Source organism: Rhipicephalus sanguineus, chromosome 11 (genome assembly GCF_013339695.2).
Source record: "Rhipicephalus sanguineus isolate Rsan-2018 chromosome 11, BIME_Rsan_1.4, whole genome shotgun sequence".
NCBI lineage: Eukaryota > Metazoa > Arthropoda > Arachnida > Ixodida > Ixodidae > Rhipicephalus > Rhipicephalus sanguineus.
The window spans coordinates 111068105-111077947 of NC_051186.1; positions in this window are offsets into that span (position 1 = coordinate 111068105).

Here is a 9843-nt window from a genome sequence, read left to right on the forward strand (position 1 = left end):
CCCTACATAATTAATGAACAAACATCCCCGGTATATTATCGTGTATATTACCTATATATATATATATATATATATATATATATATATATATATATATATATATATATATATATTATCGTGACAGGAAACGACAGCCAACTGGAAGCGAACGGCTGTTTACTTGCCGGCCACAGCAGCCGCCAGCTTCTTTTTCGACCTCTGCCATCACTACAGCGTGGCATTAACCTCTCCCCACAAAAATTAATAAATATAGACACCGGCTCAATACGACAGTTTCAAACAAAAGTGAAAGCTGAGCCATAAAAGTTAGTGACGGGTTAAACAGCACAGGGTAAAAAACATCTCACCATCTCATCTTTAAGTTGAACCCTCTTCGTAAGCCTCCAGGTTTCTGCACCATAGGTAAGTACCGGTAAGAGGAAGCTGTTATATATCATCCTCTTGAGCGATAGTGGTAGACTATCATTCATGATTTGATAATGCTTGCCGAATGAGCCCCATCCCATCCTTATTCTTCAAGTTATTTCACTCTCATGTTTGGGCACGGCGGTTACTACCTGTCGTAAGTAGACGCACTCATCTACAACTTCCAGTGTCTCACCACATATCGCAAAGCGCTGTTCTCTGCCAGGATTGTTCCACATTACTTTAATTTTATGCATATTAATTTTCAGTCCTACTGTTCTACTTTTCGTATCCAGAGAGTAGCAAGCGTTGCCTGGGTATTTAGGGCGCAGACGCTAGAGTTGCAGGAAAAATCTTGAATACCTTTTCTTTACTTTGTACACATGCCGGCAGGAATTTCCACGCTTCTAGAAATATACATGCGCGTCTTTCTGGTCGGAGCTTTTATGCATGTGACCGTTGAGATAATTTTTCGCGGAGTGTGGTACTCCTATTGTTTTTGTGGTCAAACCCGGCATACAGCCACTACCAGTTATTAGAAACACGCACAATGTTTTAAAGCCACAAGACTTGTTTTCATAAACGGCCCTTCAGCAAAAAATTTGGGAGGGGCGATGCATGTAGGTATGGGAGTTTCAGCTCCACTAACGTGAAGCCTGTGGAGCGGCGAAGCAGGCAGTGTGCGCCGGTGGTTCCCGCAGCAAAATCACTGCTAATGGGCAATGAGAGACCGAAGAGAGATTACACACACAGAACCGCAGTCCGCTTTTACTTAACGTGCACGCTGCGAAACTTTATTCTTGAACTTCACCGAAATCTCCCAGCGGCACTACATGGCATGTCAATATCCATTTTCTATACGTACGCGGTGGCCGGTGAACCGTTGTGCAGCGCGAGCAGTAAGTTATTTCAACAAAGAAACCTGCATGCTTCGGCGTTGTCTCTCGCGGGCGAGGGCGCCTCCTCGTTCCTTGCGAGTTGGTAGTACACCGTTCAGCGCAGAAAAAGCGTTTTCATAGTAAACGCGCGCCCCTCTTTCTCGCAACATGGCGAGCGCTGAGGCGGTGGCGCCCCTCTTGCGCTCAAGCGCAAGTGAGGGCGCAAGAGAGGCCACGATGATGCACGCGAGACAGGACGCGGCGATGCCCGCCGACGCGCCGAGACCCTAAGATGCTCGGCCCCTAAAAAAGGTCAGGAGCCCTTGGCCTATCGGGAAAATCGGGGCAAGCGAGGCTTGGTGTGTGCAGGCCTGACGTATTATTTTTCTTTCAAGTGCGGATCACTTTAGGGGCCCGAGCTGTCGTATACCGTACGAAAATCCCATATATGGACTGATATAAAAACTCCGTATATGCGTATAATAAAATTGGGCAGATATGGACATATTTGGCCATATATGACAATATGGCCATATATGGTATCCCTATATAATGTCATAAATGGCAATATAGGCAATATATATGGCAATATTTATATGCCCATAAATCAGCATCTTATATGATGGGTGTCATACATTGCTGTATCTGGGCAGTTTGAAACACATAACCCTGTCTTTATATGTTTCAAGCTGCCCAGATACAGCAACGTATGACAGACAGCATATAAAAAGCTGATATATGGGCATATAAAAATTGGCCAAATATGGCCATTTTTATATGCCCATAAAGCTACTCTAAAGTGCACATCGTATGAGCAGTGTCGTCATCAAATATTAAGACATATTTCACTGGTAATCATGGAAAGTTTGTTGGTTCCAGCCACCTGGAGAACTGTAGTGGTTCCTATCACTATTTGCATTAGACACTTTACTCTGCCACCTGGTCAATTGCATCAGAAAACTAGTGTGTGAATCTCACACAGAACTTGCCACTGCTGGAAATACCACATCAATTTATGCAACCGGTTTATGGAGCCACACGAAGCCATGCTATTAAATTATTTCGAACTCATTGAATGCATGCTGCGTTAATTTCAGAGACATCATAAAATAAGTCTTAATCAAACACACCTCGCCCATATCGGTTGCTGGGGCAGACTCGGACTGTTTAAATTACGAAGCTGGAAAAAACAGTACATGATAACACTTGACGATGGTTCTACATGCAGATGAGCCACCGACTTATTTTTGTGGATAAATTTCAACTTGTCCCTTCATGCTCCCCCCTCTGCCGTGGAAGAATTAGTTTCGTGATTCCCCGTGTGGAACTCGAACCATCTGATGTAAACCAAAAGTCAATTTTATTTGGGCCAAAATTTTCACACAGGACACAAATACTGAAATCACTTGCCAACGAAACCGTCATTAAATGGCTGTGCAACACGCAAAAAGCGGTTAGAGCACTAACAGATAAAATGTCATAATGAGGACTAAAAGTGCGCTAAAACACAAATACAAAGACGAGGTAAACAGGAATTTATCATTGTCTTTATCTTGGTCTTTATCTTTGTGTTTTTAGCGCAGTTTTAGTCCTCATTATGAATTCAAATCAACTAGCCCGACTTGGTGCTCTACTTCAGATATAATATGCTTATAACATTTCAAGCACTGATATTTAGGCAAAACTTAAATAACATGAGTACCATAGTTACTCATTTATAGTGTGCAGCATTTTTACAAGCAAACAGGTCCGAAAATTCTAAATGCATTACATTTGATTACTGGACCGAAACTGTGCCAACAATCAACAAGGCGGTGACCAAACAGTTCCCAAGTAATGCATATACACTGGTGATAGCAATGTGCTGCTGGTTTACTATGAAAGCTCATTTCAAAAACTTTAGGTATATCGGTTTAGGATAGCTGCAGAGTTATTTAAAAACCATGCCGTTCATGTGTTAGAAATATTATGTATCAGGGAATGTGCTTTTGTGAATATAAACACTGCGCGCTGCATTATTTTGAATAAAAATGATGTATCTGCTGCACTATTTCCCACCCTAAAATTTGTTTACGTTGAATTAGGGTGCGTTAAGAGCAAGTAGGTGCCAGGACCATCTGTTTGAGAGGATCACCTCTGTATGTCAATACAGCAGACATGTATTATTTTTTATTTGCATTATTTTATCTAAGAGGACAGGGGGGTGTCATACTTTATGGAGCCATCGTCTTGCTTTACAGCTGCATTTGGATGCAGCCCTGTGTGATGATAAATCTCCCTGAGAAAACACCTCGAGAGAATAAATCAGTTGTTCTTGCATGCTGGATTGGACAGTCTTCTATATGCCTGCTTAGCCCACGAGACATCCTTGTGCCCTACTCTGTTCCCTATACTGGTAATAAAATTTGCCACATTCAAAAAAAAAAGAATGAGCAAGGATATTTTAGGCGCACTAAATTTCACTAACTTTCATATTATGAATGTAACAGGTACAGAAGAACTGGGTGGTACAGAAGGTAGAGAAGAACAGGTACCGAATAACTCGATCTAACTAAGCGATAAGGATGCTTGAAATATTTTGTTAAACCTGGAAGTTCGTAAAATCGAGAAGCAATTTTTTCGCTCTTCGAAATCTAAAATTGTAATGTAGTGACAACCAAAAGCTCCCACGCAGTCGTTCCTCCCAACAACACCGATCTATTTCTGCACATCTAAATGTCTGCGAGGGCGGCCCGAAGTCGGCCTTGACATAGAGCCTCCGATGAGGCCTAGACATAAGGGTCACCAAGTCCTGGCGATGTAGGCCCGAAAGGCTCTTACATGAACCAATTACGGCGAATGGTATGCGGAGACACGGGCAACGAATGAAATAACTGTGCGAGCAAACCGAGCCAGAAAGCTGCAAGGAGACGATTAGTGTCATGAAATAAGGGAACCAATCACCGCTGCCCAAAGCAACATCCACTTCTAACGGCATAATATTTACACTGTGAAGGCGTGTTTATATAATGTCAGGGGGTCGTGCCTTCGACGAAGGTATAAGTCGGTGTGTCGAAGAAGAAACTCTCTTATTTGGCCGATTTGTGGCCGGGAAAAGGAAAGTCAGACAACAGCAATACACACTGTACACTGATAGCGGCGAACAAAACGTATGCCGTCGATAAACGGCTCATCGCTAGGACGCGCCGTTTTTATACATCATGCATCGAACTGGTGGTTCCCATCATGTGCGCATTGCATACGACGTGAGCACAAGTCTCAACTGTCAATGGCGTTGCAGCTCTGCAATCTTAACGACGATGTAATGCGAGTGACGCCTGCGTCCTGCTCACTACGATGCTCATGAGACAAACCGATCATCATACACATGCATGTCATCTCAGTTGGTACAAATTTGCTTCCGTAAAGCCGTACCGATGCGCCATGGCTCTTTCAACTCGTATGAGCGTAGTCATAGCGAATCAGTAGCGTGGACAATGACAATGTTTATCACTCGCAAAGGGGCACACGGCTGCGTCTCTACAACGCTTCGTACGCGCGAGATAACACAACCTTCCGCTGAGGTGCGTACTTTGAATAATAACATGTGCCACTTGCCTTTCATACTGTCATGCAGTAGTTAGTCATGGGCGTCAGCCATCAGCTGCGGAGACCTACGAACGCCCATAGTATATTCCTCCGATTCCTTGAACGACACGCACGTGACTGGCGCTCCAAAGAGCGCACGACTTGCGCAGAATCTTTGCACGTCGCAAAAATGAGGGCGGCACTTTCTCATATGAAATTATTATTCGTGCCATGAATGTTCTTGGCGTAACAATCTCACACGAGACGCTTGCACAGAACAAAAAATAAATCACATTTGACGTTCGCTGTGGATGGCTTTGGCTCGTAGATTTGATGTTGAAAAAACAGTAAAATTCGTGAGCGAGTCATATTAAAAAGTGCACGCATGTTATTCGAAAAACATAGAATAAAATTAAAATAATAGCTTATCTTGAAGAGCAATTTATAGTGGGTAAGTTAAATATCAGTTCAGCTGATTTTGCTTTTTGTTTTGTTTCCATTTTTTCCAGCAAACCACAGATTTCTAGAGCGGACAGTGCGCCTTACCTTTCCATCGGCGGTCGAAGCGATGCTCTGCATTACTTGTGTGTACAGTGCGTTTTTATTAAATCACAGGTTGATGAAAAACAGTAGAATTTTTACATAAGACAGCGTTTCCTCTTTCAAACAGTGGTATTTCGTACGTACATTGCGTCGAAGCAAAATGAATTAACAAGCCATCGTGCTCTGCTGGTGTCGCCGCGACGTACGACGCTCGCCGGCACATTAGAGTTCCGTGGTTTAGCCCGCTGTACTGTAGAAATCTTAGTTCATTTAGGTATTCAGTCTATGTTCAGTGCGCAGTTAGTGATCGAGCGAGATCGCAACTAGCGTGTCTCAGATCAGTACGGAGCGATAGCTACATCCCGCCGGGTGTTTACGGGGTAGCACTGATTTCGCGCGATGGTTATTAAGTAGGACACAGATATTTCATGGCGCTGCTTTTATTAAAAAATGAAGCCTCTGCGCTGCGAAGCGCACGGGTGGTGTCCAATACAGAAAAAAATAAAGATAGAAAGAAAAGCGCACGGGTGGTGTAGCCGGCTAACGCGCAACGCGGACAGCTGGGTAGTGCTGTTGGGTGTGGGTTCGACTAATGGATAAATTTAAACTTCTTCCTTTCGTGTTGTTTTTTTAATATTTTATACACTGCTGTCTCCTTGTAATGTAATTTCTGGACACTAAAAAAAAGTACAAATATGCGCCAACTATCACACATTACGGTTTTCTGTTGTGGCACTGCTGTTTGCTTGAAATCGTCTCATTTCTCACCGCTATATTGGTCAAGATATTGCAAAATAAGGACTGCTCCGAGTGGAAGACCCAGTCGATAAATGAGGGGCACAAGGCCACGAGACCAAAAAAAGACCATACAGGTTCTTTGAAAAATCATATCTGCATTATTGAGCTACAATAAATGCTAGTAGGTTGATGACGTAATATAATAATTGATAACAGGTCTTGTGATCTACTGAATAGGGACTCGACATAGTAAAGATGCAAACTGTGCTTTGTCATTGTGTTCTTCGGTAATGCAAAGGGTGCCCAGGTGAATGCATGTAATTTATGCAGATAAATGTGCGCTAGTAGACTACAAACTTTCCACCACAAAAACGTAGTCATTTATTGCAAGAAGGATTTCAAATTGTTTGAGACGTCCTCATACTGCAGTGTATATGAAAGTGGCTTACCACAAATGTTGCAGCCTATATTGTCTAGTATGTGTCAGTCGGTCCATCAGCGATGAACACTGCTATGTGCGCATGCGCATCACTCGTTGTCTTATCCTTATTTCCTTATCTTTCTTTTGACCACTCACCTCCCCCACAGTGCGCGACAGTAAATTAGGGCGGCCTATTTAAACCCGCGCTTTTCCATTGTCTTTTTTCTTTTTGTCCCTCTCTTTCTGTCTAAATTTGTGTAACTTTCAAATAATAGGATCGAAAACACACGGCACATTCACACATGCACACACCCCCACATACAGTCACCAATCAAGTAAGCGCTGTACGTGTTCTGTGACTGTATGCGGGGGTGTGCTTTTGTGTGAATGTACCGCGTGTTTGCGGTATACTTATTTTAGAAATGTTCTACCAACTAGCCCAACAAGTTCTTTTATATACCTTTGTAGTTTAAAATGTAATAATCACAAAGATAAACACCCTTGAACTTCAGAATTGTAGCCGTAAGTTTGTTTTATACTGATCCGTAATAGTGCATTGCCTACTTGATGTCATGCATGAAAACTGATAACCAACTCAATATGTGAAACTCAACTCAACTCAATATGTGAAAACAACTCAATATGTGGAGGCCTCATTGTGTCTAAGCGTGCACGGACGCCACCAAACTTCTATTGGTTTGGACTCAGCAGTGAACTTCCAGAAGATGACAGAAGCACAAGTGTGTTGCTGACCACCAGTAACTTGATCAGCATGGAAAACACTTAGTGGTATAAATCTACCTCTTGACTGAAGAGATGCGTCAGGGCCCTAAATTTTATCTTTCTGGGCATGTAGGATACTTAACCCTTGACCTCCATAGTTTACAGCAATTTTAACCCCAACCCTCCCAAGGGTGTAGGGTACGGAACTTTCAAAGTGGTATTGAATCCTCGACATGCGAAGTGTGCAGGGACACAGTGTCTGAAGTAGAGGTCTGCGCCACCGCATCGCGCCGCCGCCGAAGTCCCAAGAGAGATCACGCCGCCGCCGTCAGTTTTTTCTTTTAATTCGAATGGGGAATGTGGAAATAAAATACCGCACTTCACCGGAGGAGCTCTTCTCAATGTGTCCATGTAATGAACTGTCCATTTCAGCGGCCGCTGAATAGCGGAAGCTCGGCGAGAAGGGCGCACCCTGTTTCCGTTTTTTGTTGTGCAGCCCCATCATGACGTCGCGAAGCTTTCAAACACTCTCGAAACAAATGATAGGGCCGAAACCATCGATTTAGGTTTAATGCGGCCGCTCGTGTAACGCAGCTGTAAGGTCGGCACGCATTCCCTGCATCGTTCTCAAACATGTGGGCCACATTCATATGAAAATTCAGACTTGAAAAGTTCCTGTTTTTGTGCATTTCGTCCAGTCTCTTATTACGCTAAGAATATCCTGGCGGGTCGGTGCGGCAACGTGGTCAAGAGCGAGGTGACATTACGGCTCACCGCTTTTTCAAATCACTGAGTGCGCTCTGCCGAAATGGATTGTGCACATCTCCTTTGGATGAACGCATCGAGAATAGCTCCCCAGAACTTGTAGTATCTTTTTCTCCTACACAAATATCACGAGTATTGCCCGACCCTAACGCTACCGCGTCCTCAAGCCTTAAAGGGCGACGACACAACTCGCTGGATAGCATATTCTTGGAGTCTTGGACCTAGTACACTGTGCATAAATAAAGAAAATAGATAAGTAATATATATATCTCGGTGCGTTAGTACAATTTTTCCTTTCATTCTTACTCGAGTAAATCGATAAATAAATACAGAAGTAAAGAGAATGGCCGACTTAGAATATAGCTGAGCTAGTTGGTAGGTATTCATGTTAAGAAGACATGACGTGGAAACACGGACATAAGAGAAAAGTCGAGAGAGTGAACAGCTATCTCTCAGGTAGAACACTACTCGCACTTGATTGATAGGTATGGCCCCTTACGTGGGAATGCGCATATAAATATTTGTGTGTACCTTTGTCAGTTGTCAGTTGTTTGCGGCGTTTCTGGTTTCTTGACTACTCTCCTGCGTCCGTGTTTGCACGCCCTATTTTTATAAAGGGCCCCTAACAGCCTCTGAAAATACAATAAAAAAACCAAAAAAAAACACAACGAGCGCGTTATTCTCTTTTGGCGTTTTTTGTTTTTTGTATTGGGATGAAGAAGTGCGTACGGGTATACTTGTGCCTTGGATTGCTCTCAGTTTTTTAACTGTGACAATGCCTGACGCTCACTGATCGTGCCAAACGGAGGACGTCATCTTTCGGGATGGGGGCCCATCACCCCAACGAAACCGCGGGCCCCAGCTGTTGTGCCTACCGATGGATCGAAGATGAGTGAGCGTGCCGTGGCATCCGTTCCTTGTGACTCCACCGACAGCTCGTCCGTGGAAGAGATGGAGTCGGAAGCTGACTTCGTGACGTTCACCTCCCGCCGGTTGAAGCGAAAGCTTCGAAGGACGTCATCTTCAAGAGACTCGCAACCGGCGGTGTATACCGGCAAGCAGTGCTTTACCATCTCCTATGTGCCTACCTCTACAAAAGAACAAATGTGTCTACCTCTACAACTTGAACTCGCTTAACAGGCAGTCATTGACTGACTATTTTGAAGGAGTTGCTCCTGCACAAGTGCATGAAATTCGTATATATAGCAGGAAGAACATATTGTCAGTTGACGTGACAAACAAGAATATTCTCGAGAGGCTGAAGGCCGTGACACAATGGTGACACAATCTCAGTGCGCTCGTTCCTTGCTCGCGGAAAAGGAACAACGATTGGTGTCATAAACGACGTGGGCAGTGACATCACTGACGCTGACCTCCAGAGACTTGTAGCGTCGACCTTGAGAGCCCTGAATATCCGCCGCTTCGGGCAGTCTCGCTGCATCAAGCTAGTTTTTGATTCCGAGACTCTGCCTTGCCAGCGGTGCAGCGGACCTCATAAAGTCGACAACAGCGATGTTGCTCTCCTTTGAAATGCTCAGACTGCTCTGGTGCACATGAAGCGACCTCGAAGGACTGCCCCAACATAAAAGAGGAAATGCGCGTCAGGCGGAAGATGGTGAGGGACAACTCGACACACAGGGAAGCTGTCTCATCCATCCGCCGTCATAGACGCCGCACCAAACGCAGGCGCCAACAGAGCCACAGTGGTCACCGGATTGATAAATCAACAACAGTTCAAGACAAACACATGGCTGCACAGCATAACGCCTCTACTCCCATCTACAGAAGCACCCCACTGGAGTG